The 13,856-nt window shown below is 53.1% G+C and overlaps 1 non-coding gene across 1 annotated transcript; it reads right to left on the bottom strand.

Moving 5' to 3' along the window:
* Window positions 1-12,631: 12,631 nt before the first annotated feature.
* On the bottom strand, window positions 12,632-12,725 carry TRNAI-UAU. Its single transcript has 2 exons — window positions 12,688-12,725; window positions 12,632-12,667 (listed from the first exon to the last, which is right to left on the bottom strand). It is a non-coding gene; the product is annotated as a tRNA-Ile (tRNA).
* Between the last annotated feature and the right edge of the window lie 1,131 nt (window positions 12,726-13,856).

Raw genomic sequence — 13,856 nt, 5'->3', positions numbered from 1 at the left:
CCCCCTTCAAAACAGATCACCCTCCCCGTTGGGGAATCGAACCCCGGTCTCCCGCATGACAAGCAGGAATACTCACCACTATACTAATGAGGAAAGGGGCACAGTGAGTGGACCCAGCTCCCACAGACCAGCCTTGGTCAGCGTACACCTACACCGTCGCATGGGCCCCAGCAGGCAACAACACCCCTGGCCCTCTTCTGCTTCCCAAAGGCTTTGGCCGCAGCAACAGCCCTGGGAAAAGCCCTGGCCCTCCTCACCTGCCCTTGCCCAGCAGGACGCCTTTCGGGGCCTACACCGCTCCTCACACAACACCCGCCTGGGACCTTGCCCTCACCTACCAGCTCAGCAGCACCTTTCTTCCTCTCAAAACCTCCTCTTGACACCCTCCCCCTTCCACACTTCACACTCACCTCATCACAAACTCACCCACGGCCCCTTTGGCTTCCCAAGCGCCTCTGGAGGGACGCAGCTTCCCAGGCATGCAGATCCGGCTGATGGCTCGCAAGTGTGCAAGTCCGTCCCCGCAGAGCAGCCTCATAGTGTGACCTTGAAGAAACTGTGGAAAACGGGACGGGGGTGGGGGGGTAATAGGCTCCTATATAAGAAAAAGTCCTCCCAGACCGGCCTGTCCCTTTAAACATGGGACATCTGGTCACCCTGGAGCAGCCCCACACTCCTGCTGCCCGGTTGGTGCGTTTGTAACCCGGGGGCTGAAGCCGATGCGAGAAAGGGAATTGAGCGAGCTCGGAGCTCTCCGGCGCCACCTGTTGGGAGCAGAGGGAAATGACTGAGCGACGTCCTGGCTAATTTAAATATCACCTGGTTCTCTGCTGGGTGGCTCCACGGCAGAGCTCGGGTGTGGCCTGAGTGTGGCAGCACCTTATTTGCATATTAAAAGCGGCAGTTTGGGGCCATTGGGGTAAAATATGAGTAAGTTTTGGGGTTGGGACCCACATGTTTAGTGCAGGCTGTGGGGAGCCGGGCTGAGCAGAGCCTGCCCCGATGGGGTGTGTGGTCACCCTGAGCTGGGAGCGTGTGGCCAGACATGGGGAAGGGGCTGCGGGAGAAGCTTGGTTGTAGGAAGCAGAAAATGTCTCCTTTCTGTTTTGGTGTCTGGGTGAGGTTCTCGTTATCTAATGAAGAGCAGTGGTGGGGGAGGGGAATTGAGACTGTGCTTTGGGGGTTGCTGTGGGGTGTGACATGAGCCACCTTGTGCTGGTTGCTGCTGTGGGGCATAGGACAGGTGGGGGGTGGGGGGGCTGTTTGGGGGCTTGAAATGAGGGGCAGTTCCTGGTTGGCTGGTGCCAGCCTGCCTAGTGTTTTTTGACAGCTAATCACCCATTGGCCCTCGCATGGGGTGGGTCTCTGAAAGCTGGTCTCCCATTGGGCCCTCCCCACCTGACGTTTCTGACAGGCTCATCTCCCATTGGTGACGTTGTCTGACAGCGCTGCGGGGCGGAGCCGCCAGGGCCTTGTGCGCTCAGAGCTCAGCGCCGCCCACGAGAAGCGGCGCGAGGCCGCGCGGGGCGGGTCCCGCTGCCGGGCGGAGGAACCGAGACCGCAGCAGCGGCGCCGCCTCCCGCCTGGCGAGAAGCCGCAGCACCGGGGGGGTCACAGGGCGCGAGGCGCTTCCGGGCGCGGCTGTTTTCTGCCGGTCGCGGGGTGACGGGTCCTGCCCGGGGCGGCCGCGGGGTCCCGATGGCAGCTGGGGGCTCTGGCGTCCGCCCGCCCGCGGCGGCTGGGAGCTACAGGGCCACCTGCAATGGCCGGGGGCTGCGGCTTCTCCTCACCCCCCCGCCCCGGTGACTGGGAGCTCCCAGCTCTGCCTGCGGTGTCTGAGCGCTGGGGGCTCCTCTCCTGCCTGGGGCGGCCGGGAGCTCCCGGGGCTTCGGCGCTGCAGGGTCTGTGAGCAATGACGTGGGGCTGCAGTAATTGCGGAGAAACTAAATGGATTCTTTGCTTCAGTCTTCACGGCTGAGGATGTTAGGGAGATTCCCAGACCTGAGCTGGCTTTTGTAGGTGACAAATCTGAGGAACTGTCACAGATTGAAGTGTCACTAGAGGAGGTTTTGGAATTAATTGATAAACTCAACATTAACAAGTCTTCGGGACCAGATGGCATTCACCCAAGAGTTCTGAAAGAACTCAAATGTGAAGTTGCGGAACTATTAACCAAGGTTTGTAACCTGTCCTTTAAATCGGCTTCGGTACCCAATGACTGGAAGTTAGCTAATGTAACGCCAATATTTAAAAAGGGCTCTAGGGGTGATCCTGGCAATTACAGACCGGTAAGTCTAACGTCGGTACCGGGCAAATTAGTTGAAACAATAGTAAAGAATAAAATTGTCAGACACATAGAAAAACATAAACTCTTGAGCAATAGTCAACATGGTTTCTGTAAAGGGAAATCGTGTCTTACTAATCTATTAGAGTTCTTTGAAGGGGTCAACAAACATGTGGACAAGGGGGATCCGGTGGACATAGTGTACTTAGATTTCCAGAAAGCCTTTGACAAGGTCCCTCACCAAAGGCTCTTACGTAAATTAAGCTGTCATGGGATAAAAGGAAAGGTCCTTTCATGGATTGAGAACTGGTTAAAGGACAGGGAACAAAGGGTAGGAATTAATGGTAAATTCTCAGAATGGAGAGGGGTAACTAGTGGTGTTCCCCAAGGGTCAGTCCTAGGACCAATCCTATTCAATTTATTCATAAATGATCTGGAGAAAGGGGTAAACAGTGAGGTGGCAAAGTTTGCAGATGACACTAAACTACTCAAGATAGTTAAGACCAAAGCAGATTGTGAAGAACTTCAAAAAGATCTCACAAAACTAAGTGATTGGGCAACAAAATGGCAAATGAAATTTAATGTGGATAAATGTAAAGTAATGCACATTGGAAAAAATAACCCCAACTATACATACAACATGATGGGGGCTAATTTAGCTACAACGAGTCAGGAAAAAGATCTTGGAGTTATCGTGGATAGTTCTCTGAAGATGTCCACGCAGTGTGCAGAGGCGGTCAAAAAAGCAAACAGGATGTTAGGAATCATTAAAAAGGGGATAGAGAATAAGACTGAGAATATATTATTGCCCTTATATAAATCCATGGTACGCCCACATCTCGAATACTGTGTACAGATGTGGTCTCCTCACCTCAAAAAAGATATTCTAGCACTAGAAAAGGTTCAGAAAAGAGCAACTAAAATGATTAGGGGTTTAGAGAGGGTCCCATATGAGGAAAGATTAAAGAGGCTAGGACTCTTCAGTTTGGAAAAGAGGAGACTAAGGGGGGACATGATAGAGGTATATAAAATCATAAGTGATGTTGAGAAAGTGGATAAGGAAAAGTTATTTACTTATTCCCATAATACAAGAACTAGGGGTCACCAAATGAAATTAATAGGCAGCAGGTTTAAAACAAATAAAAGGAAGTTCTTCTTCACGCAGCGCACAGTCAACTTGTGGAACTCCTTACCTGAGGAGGTTGTGAAGGCTAGAACTATAACAATGTTTAAAAGGGGACTGGATAAATTCATGGTGGCTAAGTCCATAAATGGCTATTAGCCAGGATGGGTAAGAATGGTGTCCCTAGCCTCTGTTCGTCAGAGGATGGAGATGGATGGCAGGAGAGAGATCACTTGATCATTGCCTGTTAGGTTCACTCCCTCAGGGGCACCTGGCATTGGCCACTGTCGGTAGACAGATACTGGGCTAGATGGACCTTTGGTCTGACCCGGTACGGCCTTTCTTATGTTCTTATGTTCTTATGTTATGCAGGGTCCTCCCGCCATCAAGGCCTGTTGGGAAACCCTGGGTCCATCCGCAGCGGCTGGGAGCTCTGGGGTCCACTCGTAGGAGCTGCAGGGTCCATAGGCAGTGGGGTGGGGCTGTGGGGGCTCCCCGGCCACCCATGGCTGCTGGGAGCTCCAGGGTCTGCCTGTGGGAGCTGTGGGGAGATGAGGGGTTTGGGGTGGAGGAGGAGGCTGCAGTGTGGGGCTGAGGGATTCGCAGTGCAGGAGGGGGCTGTGAGTTGAGACAGGGGGTTGGGGTCCAGGATGTGGTGATGGCTCTGGGGTGAGGACAGGGATGAGGGGTTCCAGGTGTGGGAGGAAGCTCTGGGCTGGGGCAGGAGGTTGAAGTGCAGAGGGGTGAGGGCTCTGGGGTGCAAGAGGGGGCTCTGGGTTTCGGGGGGTTCAGGGCTGGGGCAAGGGGTTGGGGTGCAGACTTACCTCGGGCGGCTCCTGGTCAGCGGCGCAGCAGGGGGGACCTACTGGCCACTTCCAGGGCACAGTGCGGTGCCCTAGGACACGTAGGGACCAGCCTGCCTGAGCCCCGCAGCACCGCTGACCGGACTTTATAACCCAGTCACCCCACTGGGAGCTCCAGGGTCCCCCTGTCCCATGTGGTGGCTGGGAGCTCTGGGATCCACTCACAGCAGCTGGGAGCTGTGGGGTCCATCCGTGGTGGCATGGGCCTGTGGGAGCCCCTTCCGACACTGGTGGCTGATAGCTGTGAGGCCCCCACCGGCCGACAGCTCCAGTCTTGCTGCCCCAGGGCTGAGGTGGAAAATGTCACTGAGATCTCTGAAAGTCACAGTTTCTGTGACCCCCTTTATATAATCTTAGCCTTAATAGTTGTTGACTGTCTCTCTCAATCTAGAGGTCTGTTCTAGCGCAGATGGGACAGGGAAGACAGACGCTCACCCCCCAGCACAGGTTTGGGCAGAAATGGCTCTTGGGCTATTTGCTGTGCATGCAGAGGACTTGTCCAGGCCGGTGGAGCAGCTCAGCCAGATGAGGAGCTGGAAGAAGGAGACCGGAGCAGCCTGGACATCCCACTTTTTCTCCACAGCCACTGCCTGTCAGCAGGATTCCTCCTTCTCCTCAGTGAGACCAAATCTAAGCACCTAGACATCCGGTCCATCCGCTGCACCCCAATCCCTCATGCCTGAGCCTGCCTGCCAAAGCCCTGTACCTGGCTCCAGAGAATTGTCTCACATCTCGCTGGGAACTCGACTTCTTGTGCCCAGAGAGTCTCAGCCCCATTCAGTAGAGGACCTGAGAAACACAGTGTCTGCCTTTTCCAAATCAGTGCTTGGAAAGGTTTTGTTCCTGTTACCACGTGGCCTAATGGATAAGTTGTCTGACCCTGGATCAGGCGATTGAGGGTTCAAGTCTCTTCATGGTTGTGTTGGTGTAATTTTACCTTTGTGCTGAAAGTCCTGCTCCCTTCAGGGCTGGAACCTCTTCTTGGCCGCTCAGGCCAATGCTCTGGCTTCAGCTAGAGCCCCGGGAAGGAGTTGGGGGTTGGGTGTCACAAAGGCTGGGGCATGAGCCCCAGGTGCTTCCAGTCTCACCTTTGCCCTTCCTGACTTGCCAAAGAAAATGGGCAGCTGCCCGGGCTAGAGTGTGGAGCAGTTTCCCTCTTCCAAGTGTGCACCTGTCCCTGTGCTGGAGGGTACTTGCTAAATAGCACCTTGGGAGCCTGGGTGTTTCTCTGCTTCTCACCAGCTGGGGAAAAGCCTCTTGGGGTAAAATCTCCTGCCCCACTGCCAAAGTGAGCACCGTGAGTGGGAACGGTCAGAGGCCCCACCAGGTGGGCTGGCCCTGCTTTCCTACCATCTTCTGATGTTGGCCACAAAGCATCAGCAGCTGGCTGTGGGTGGTTTTCAGTGGGTGTTCGGCATGCCAGGGAGCAGGGAGCAGCCTGGCTGGGTGTCTCTGTGGCTGTCTGCTGGCCACGCATAGGCATGGTTCTCCCCTCCTCTTGCCCTGCCCTTGGTTGCTCTGTGGCTTTTAAGCCGTCCCTTGGAGCTGTCAGCACCAGCCACCTCTGTCCTAGGTGCCCAGAAGAGGAGAGGTGCTGGGCTCCAGCCTGGGACTCTTCCTCCCTCCTGCCTTTTCCTGACTATGAAACCTGACCCTGACACCCCTTTCTTCAAGCGCCATGTGGGCAAGAGAAAAAGTGTGGTAGAAAGCACAAGGGCCAAACTTGTGGGCATCAGAAATCCCAAACACCCAGTCAAACCATAGCCACTTCTAGACCCCATTCCAACCAAAGACCTGGCTCCAGGGGGTATGAGTCACTCAGCACAAGGTAAACAACTCATTTTCATACAGCTGGAGATAGGAAAGCACTTGGATCTCCAGGGATTTACCACAAGGTCCCACTGAGATTTGAACTCAGATTCCAGCATGCCAACCATTACACCATGGGCCCAGCCTGTGCTAGTTTCTCTGAACATTGGTGACCCTATCATAGAATACCAGGGTTGGAAGGGACCTCAGGAGGTATCTAGTCCTACCCCCTACTCAAAGCAGGGCCAATCCACAGACAGATTGTTATCCTAGATCCCTACATGGCCCTCTCAAGGACTGAGCTCACACACCTGGGTTTAGCAGGCCAATACTCAAACCACTGAGCTCTCCCTCCCTCACAGGCCCAGCTTGTGTAAGGGGACTGTTGGCCCTTTACTAAAACTGAGTGGGGTTTTTTGGTTGGCTAGTTCCCAGTCCCAATAGAAGGGGGAAGGGCCAATGGGAAATCAGGACCTGGAGACTGACAGGCCCCTGGGGCAATGGTCACCAACTGGTAGGGAACAAGTGAGAATTTGTTAATGAGTAAAATTCCTGGTGAAAATTGGCAAAGCTGTGGAGAGTTTGAAATGTTCCAGTGAATTTACACATGAAGATACAAACAGAGAGACAAACAGAGAGAAAGAGAACATCACAGACTGCACAGGCCCACACAGACATAAACAAAAACCAAACCCACACAGCACACAGAGCCATAGACACACAAGGGAAAGCCACACAAAACATAGAACAAATCCACACCAAAAAATACAGCAAAAGCCCACAACAGGAAAGCACAAAAACCACATACCAGAATACATAGCAAAAAACAATCTGCATGCAAAAGTCATACACCCACACACAAAACTATATGGCATCCACAAAAATCACACAGGACCCACATGCACATCAACATGACAGACAACAAAAAACCCCCAACATACAGAAAGCCAGGCAGGGTTTGAATATCACAGCGAAGAGGGTGAGCCCACAGGTGGTTTGGGGAGCAAAGACTGAGGGGGAGTCGGGGGCAGTGCTCTGGGCTCTGCCTGACCCCTCCTGACACAGGCGGCTGGTGGAGAGCAGAGCCTGGGAGATCTGTGGAATCTGCCCTGCTCTCTGTAAAGCAAGGGGACCTCAGTGTCTTCTGAGCTGCAACTGTATTTTCTGCAGGGCAAAATGATTGGCAGAAGCCATTTGCTTAAAGGAAACTAGTGCTGTAGATGAAGTTTGAACTCACAACCTCAGCATGACTCCTCTCAGCACTGCTCTGTAAGTACCAGGCACTAACTCATTGCACCCCTGGACCCTGCTTTCAGGAGCTTGTCTCCATGTTTCATGGATGGATTAGCGGAGGCGGGGGGTTGCATTAGCTAAAACAAATCCATATTAAAGGCTGCAGGATGGCAGCAGCAGAGGTGGGGAGCCTCCTTCCATGTGATAGAGCTGGTTCCCCCTTCCGTTGCTGAGGGGAAGGTTGGTGCTTTGAGCCCACCCAGTGCTGGAATGTCTCATGGGTGAGATTAACGGGACTGAAGGGAGGGGAAGTCTTTTCTATCCCTGCCTAGCTCCATTGGCCTCCTGTGGCCATTTCGGCTCTCTGCTCCCCTGTTGGGGAGATGCAGAGACAAGCCCCCATCTGGGTGAGTCACCGAGAGGCTGTGTCCCATGGCATGTGTGGGGGAGAGGGGGAGGGATGGGATGGGGTTCAAGGGGAGAAGTTGTGTGTGACAATGTGGGGTGGGGTGGGGTGGGATGGAAGGGGGGAGGGGGAGGGTGTGTTCCTTAGGATATAAATGATGGAAAACACAGGGGTAGTGACAGTGAAGCCCCGTGTCTGAGTGTTATGAGCCTGTGTGGTGCTGCCGTTCACCTTCCCCTCCTATGGGCTCAGCTTTCATTGAATCCAGCATTTTTTCACATGTCCTCACCACAGAGGTGTCCCACGTGCCTCAGCTACCGAGTGTCCCTCTTAGAGACGCCGAGGACTGGAACTGATTTCAGCTGCTGGACAGCTCTGCTAGGTCTTTATTCATTTGCACAGGAAAATGCTGAGAGTTTAAATTCATTTCAGCCCCCCGCCCCGTCCCTGCCTTCAGCGAACTCCTGAACATACTGGAGATGGGTCTGGAAATTGATTTTCATTTGAAAAAGTTTTTAAAGGGAATCACTTGGATTGGAATTACAAACCTGTTATCCTAGAAGGAAACATTCACCCACTGACCTACACTCACAACAGAGAGTGCCCTGGATAGCCCAGAGCAGGAACAGTTTTTAACCTGGGGGTTAGTAAACTTTCTCTCTTCTATACAAACACCACAGCTTACAAACTCCCCACCCCCGCTCTGTGTCACCAGAGCACAACAACAACTCTCCTTGGAGCACACACAGCTCCCCAGCTCCCTGCCCATCAGTCTCTCCAGCATTGCTCCAATCCCTTAAAGCAGGGTCTCAACCACAATTTACCTTAGGGCCGGTGCCAGTCCTCCAGTCCTCCCAGTGGGCCAATAATGTCACTCATACCGCCCAGAACCAGCCCCCCAAAACTCCACCCTCCACCTGCCTAAGGCTCTGGGAGGGAGTTTGTATAGGAGGAGGAGGTCTAGGGTGCAGGCCCTGGGCTGGGGATTGGGGTGCAGGCTCTGGGGGGAGTTTGGGTGCAGAAGGGGTGAGAGGCTGGTCTCTGGGAGGGAGTTTGGGTGGGGGAGGGGTTCTGGAGTGCAGGCTCTGGGGGGAGTTTGGGTGCAGAAGGGGTGAGAGGCTGGTCTCTGGAAGGGAGTTTGGGTCGGGGGAGGAGGTCTGGGGTGCAGGCCCTGGGCTGGGGTTTGGGATGCAGGAGGGGTGCAGGCTCTGGGGGGAGTTTGGGTGCAGGAGGGGTGAGAGGCTGGTCTCTGGGAGGGAGTTTGGGTGGGGGAGTGGTTCCTGGGGGCAGGCTCTGGGATGGAGTTTGCAGCACCGTAACATGGGCGAGGCGAGTGAGGCACTTGCCTCGGGTGCGCAAAGTGGAGGGGCGCAGCTCTACCCCGATCAGTGGCGCTTCATCAGCAGCTCTATTGCTGCCGCTTCTTCGGCAGCAATTCGGCAGTGGGTCCTTCTCTCCGAGAAGGGACTCAGGGACCTGCCGCCAAAGATCCTGGAGCCGGCCCTTGCCTCGGGCACAAAAATTCCTTGTTATGGCTCTGGGAGTTTGGGTGCTGGGTGCAGGCTCTGGGCTGGGGCAGGGGGTGGGGGAACAGGAGGATGGGTGGGGGTGCAGGCTCTGGGCGGGAGATTGGGGCAGGTGGGAGGGGGTGTGTGGAGGGAGAGGGCACAGGCTGTGGGAGGGAGTTGGGGGCAGGCGTGTGTGGAGCGGGGTGCAGGCTCTGGGAGGGAGTCAGGAGTGTGGCGCTTACCTGGGGCTCCAAGGCGGGGCGGGCTGGGGGGCCTCCGTGTGCTGCTGCCCCCAGGCATCACCCCCACAGCGTCCCATTGGCCACAGGGGTGATCAGGCAGAGGCAGCGTGCGGAGGCACAGACCCTGCCCTGCCCTGCCATGGGGAGGGGCCGGCAGCCACTGGAGCAAGCAGGCAGATGCTGCTCAGCTCCACTGCACTGCTGGGGTCCCTGGGGGGGAACGCCTGGGGGCGGCAGGTGGGGCCAAGGGAGTGACCTGGTCCCAAAACTGCTGGAGCCCCACGGGTGAGACCTGGGAACCAGGACTGCCAGCCAGACAAACACCTTTAAGAGGAGGCGTCCCTCTCCCTGTCAAAAACTGATCTTCCTCCTTCAGTTCAGTGACAGCCTGAATTGTTCCTTATCCCGGCAGAGCCAGAGGACTGAAACAGCAACATCAAACCCCTGTGTAGCTCGCAGGAATGGACATAAACACTCCCTGGTATCTGAGGAGATGTTCAGCTTTGCCCTTGGTCAACTACAAGGCTAAAGGGAAAGGAGGTGGCGCCAGATATAAAGAGTGAAACATGACACATCATAGTTATGCCCACGGTGGCTGCAAAATCTTTTTTTGTACTTCTTCCTATCAGCAGTGTATTGTTTTCTCTGGAGTCTAGACCTTGACCAAGAAATTTGTACTTTGCTAAAATAATCGACTGCCCCTGGTGAAGACAATGGACTTGACACCCACTGGGGTGTCCCTACACAGGTACAAGTACTAACAACAGTGGCTGCCTTTTAGCCTTAGATTTTAATCAGGGCAATAAATTGAAACAACCCCCTGTTAAATCATTTCTCAGCCCGAGTCCTTCACCCACATTCCCTAGAGCATTGGGCCACCATGTGGACGTTTAATTTCCGACCTCAGTTTCACACAAAGACAAAATTTGCTTTGCACAGATCCATGAAAAGCAAAATCTTCCTGTGTCTCTGGTCTGAGCCAGGGCATTCGATTCCAGTGACCCCTTCTCTCCTGCAATGGCGACGGTCAGACAGAGGGGACGTGGCACCTCCATCCCTGCCAGGGAGGTATTGGCTCAGCTCTTTCTTTCTGCTGCTGTTGTTAGTCCATGAAACATCAAGGGTGGAATGCAAGGCTGAGTTCATGCACCAGCCCCCTGAAAAAATTTCAGTGCCCCAGAGAAATCCTGCCACCTGCTATTGGAATGATGTGCTGGAGATTTGACTAGGAAAGGGACTGTCTGAATTGTCAGAGTGGGGAATGAACAACAATCTACAGCAATGTCATTCACACAGACACACTCTCATCCTGCTCCAGCTGGAAGGGAAATGGGCAGGAATTCTCGCTGTTCAGCCCAGGACACACTTACACTGATGCGCAGTCATGAGTGTGCTGGGGAAGCTGGTCTGAGCAATTTGAAGTGACAATTCAGTGAGAACAGAATCATCATGTAGTGAGACAACTGTGTATTGAGTAGTTGTGGCCAAGTGGTTAAGGCAACGGACTAGAAATCCCTTGGGGTCTGTCCTCGCAGGTTCAAATCCTCCTAGCTACGCAAGCACTGCGCTGTTGTTGTTATTATTACTGTAGTCTTAGTGCCTGAGCATCCACAGTGCAAACTGGAGCCAGATCTACTTTCACTCTGTCTACACTTAAAACGCTGCTGTGGCACTGCTATAGCACTTTGGAGTAGACAGTGACTGGAGGGGTTTTCCCATCTCTGTAATAGCTACATGGACAGAACAATTCTTCCTTTTCTTTAGCACTAACTAACCCGGGCTTAGGTCACCTTAACTCTATGGGTTTGGGGGGGGGGGTTCACACCCTGAGAGATGTCACTCTGCCAGTTCAGTGCCCAGCGTACACCAGCCCTTAGATCCCTCTTGGTATTTCAATGCAGACACTGACCTGTGAGAGGAAAACATCAGCTCACAAACACAGAGACTGAATTCCCCACATTCAATCTCTCTGCACTTTCCAGAAAATCACGAAATTCAATTCATTCTTGCTAGGCCAGAGAAAAAATAAGTGACACCAAGTTTTTGGCTTGGTTAAATAAAATTAAGTGTTTAATTAATATGGTAAAAATCTGCACTGATTCCTCTAACTAACACCACAGCGTGAAATAGGAACAGAGACAAAGCGTGTCAGTGACGACTAATTTCACAAATGATCTTCCCATTATTAATTTCCACGCCGCCCCCATTGGAGGTCTGGGCATCTCCAGTGTCACTGCTCTGCATTCACCTTCCCCTTAGAATTGTTCTCGGACATTCCCAAATTTGGAAAATTGTGCAGGTCAGAATGTGAATAGTGACCCCGTCTCCTTCCTGCACCTGCTCCACAGCAGCTTCTCCACCTGCAGAGTCACCCCAGCACTGCAGTGCAGCCGCCCAGGGTTCAGCAGGGGCCCCTGGCAAGGACAGTGGGTGCAGCTAACAGCCCGGTGTGCCTGGCCCTGAGGCAGCTGTAAAAAGGCAGCCCCCCCCCACAAGTACAGAGACTGAATTCCCCAACTATAACATCATGACCCCCTGTAGAAAGCCACACGTGTCAGTTGTATTTTCACAGGGAGATGCAAAAATCAAGTGACACCAATTTTTAAGTTGAGTAAAAAAAGTTGAGGAGATAGTTATTAACCTCACAAAAATACACTAAAGATCCCTCAACATAACACCTGAAGGTGAAATATGAACAGAGACAAACCTTGTCAGCAAAGGCTCATTTCCCAAAAGATCCTCAAAATGTTACTAATTCCCACCCCTCCTCCACAGGAGCTCTGTGCAGTGTAACTGTTCTGCAGGCAGCTTCCCATTCAATGCTGTTGTGGGACATTCCCAGGCCTGGAAATGTACTAACGACAGAATTTGAAGAGCAAACCTGGCTCCTTGCACCAGGCGGGATTTGAGTGTTTTGTCCCTGTCATTTAGTCTTTGTCAATAGTACAGACGCCAGGGGCAGGACTCCAGGCTCTGCTTGAGGGATCCTGGCACAGGGGCTGGGGGGGGAGAAAGGATTGTAGCTTCTGACCTGAGCTCTGGAGATGAGGTAATAAGTGAAGGGGCATTTCTGACTCTGCCCCTCCTCAGTGTCCCTGGGCTGGAATTCTACATTCCACAGGGCCAAATGAGGGGGTGACACCACTTGGCTAATGAAAACCAGTGCTCCAGGTGAGGCTTGAACTCACAACCTCAGCATAGCTCCTCTCAGCACTGCCCTATAAGTACTGTGCGCTAACCAATTGCGCCACTGGAGCACCTGTTAATTGCTGTTCTCCCAGTTCCCTAGGCTGATAAAGGCGAGGAGTGACCCCAAAACAGTCTCTGTGGAGCTTGAGAGCAGGTAACGACAAGTGTTGTACTCGGTGGGGTGGATCCTTCTTAAGGCTTCCAGGCACCATTTCACCCTTTTGTTCTTCCCTGTGTAATAACAGAGCTGGTTAAGACTCAATGGAGAGTCTTGCTGCAGACCAACAGATCTCAAATCACTGATAACCAGCTCTAAGCATTAGTCCTGCTTTGGGACAGTGTCTCTCATGCAACAAACTGCCCAGTCTGCGCTAGCAGTGAGGCTCCCTCACTAACAGCTGAAATCAGGGAGAGCTGTGTGAAGTGCATGGCCCCAGGGGTGCCTGAACAGGGGGGAACAACACCCCAGGACTTTTAAACATGGAATGGCTCTGCCTTGCCACTTTGTAATGACCGTAAGGGCAGGAGGAAGGTGCAGCATAGGAGTCTATGTAGCTCTGATTTTTGTCTTCTGACAGTAGCCAATACCAGGTGCCCTAAAAGCCACTCCCCAAGACACCACTGGGAGTTGAACCCAGGATCTTCTGTTTACAAAACAGGTGTTTTAACCAGCTAAGCCATGGTGCCTGCTGTCACTTACAGTATCGTGTCTGCACATACCTGACTCTGTGCCAGTCCCCACTGGGCCCTGACAAGTGTTGCTCGTGATTGGATTCTGTAAAGCAGAGGAGCAGGTGAAGTTTTGCTCCAAAGGTGGGTGTGTGATTCTTTGGACAGGTCTACACTACAAAATTAGGTTGGTGTAATTACATTACTTAGGCTGGCAATGCAGTTCTATCAACCTAATCCCAGTGCAGATAGCGGCTCAGCTGTCAGAACTTTCCTTTGGAGCAGGGGGACACTGAAAGGGGAGGGGCCCAGCCTCTGTAGCAGAAATACAGGGCAGGCGAGTTCACAGCGGGCATGGTGGGATACTGGAGGAGACCAGTCATGGTGATATAATGAACAGCAGCATTTACACTGACAATTTATCGCTTGAAGTTTGCTGCAAAAAGCTCTAGGCCTCTCGTCGAGGTGTTTTTATTTTGTCACCAAAACAGGGCAGTTTTGTCGCCAGACGTGGCATTGCAGTGTGTCCA

Source organism: Mauremys mutica, unplaced genomic scaffold, assembly GCF_020497125.1.
Source record: "Mauremys mutica isolate MM-2020 ecotype Southern unplaced genomic scaffold, ASM2049712v1 Super-Scaffold_100199, whole genome shotgun sequence".
In the NCBI taxonomy this organism is placed as follows: Eukaryota; Metazoa; Chordata; order Testudines; family Geoemydidae; genus Mauremys; species Mauremys mutica.
Note: the sequence above shows the minus strand (reverse complement) of the source record. Positions and strands in the feature narration are given on the sequence as shown.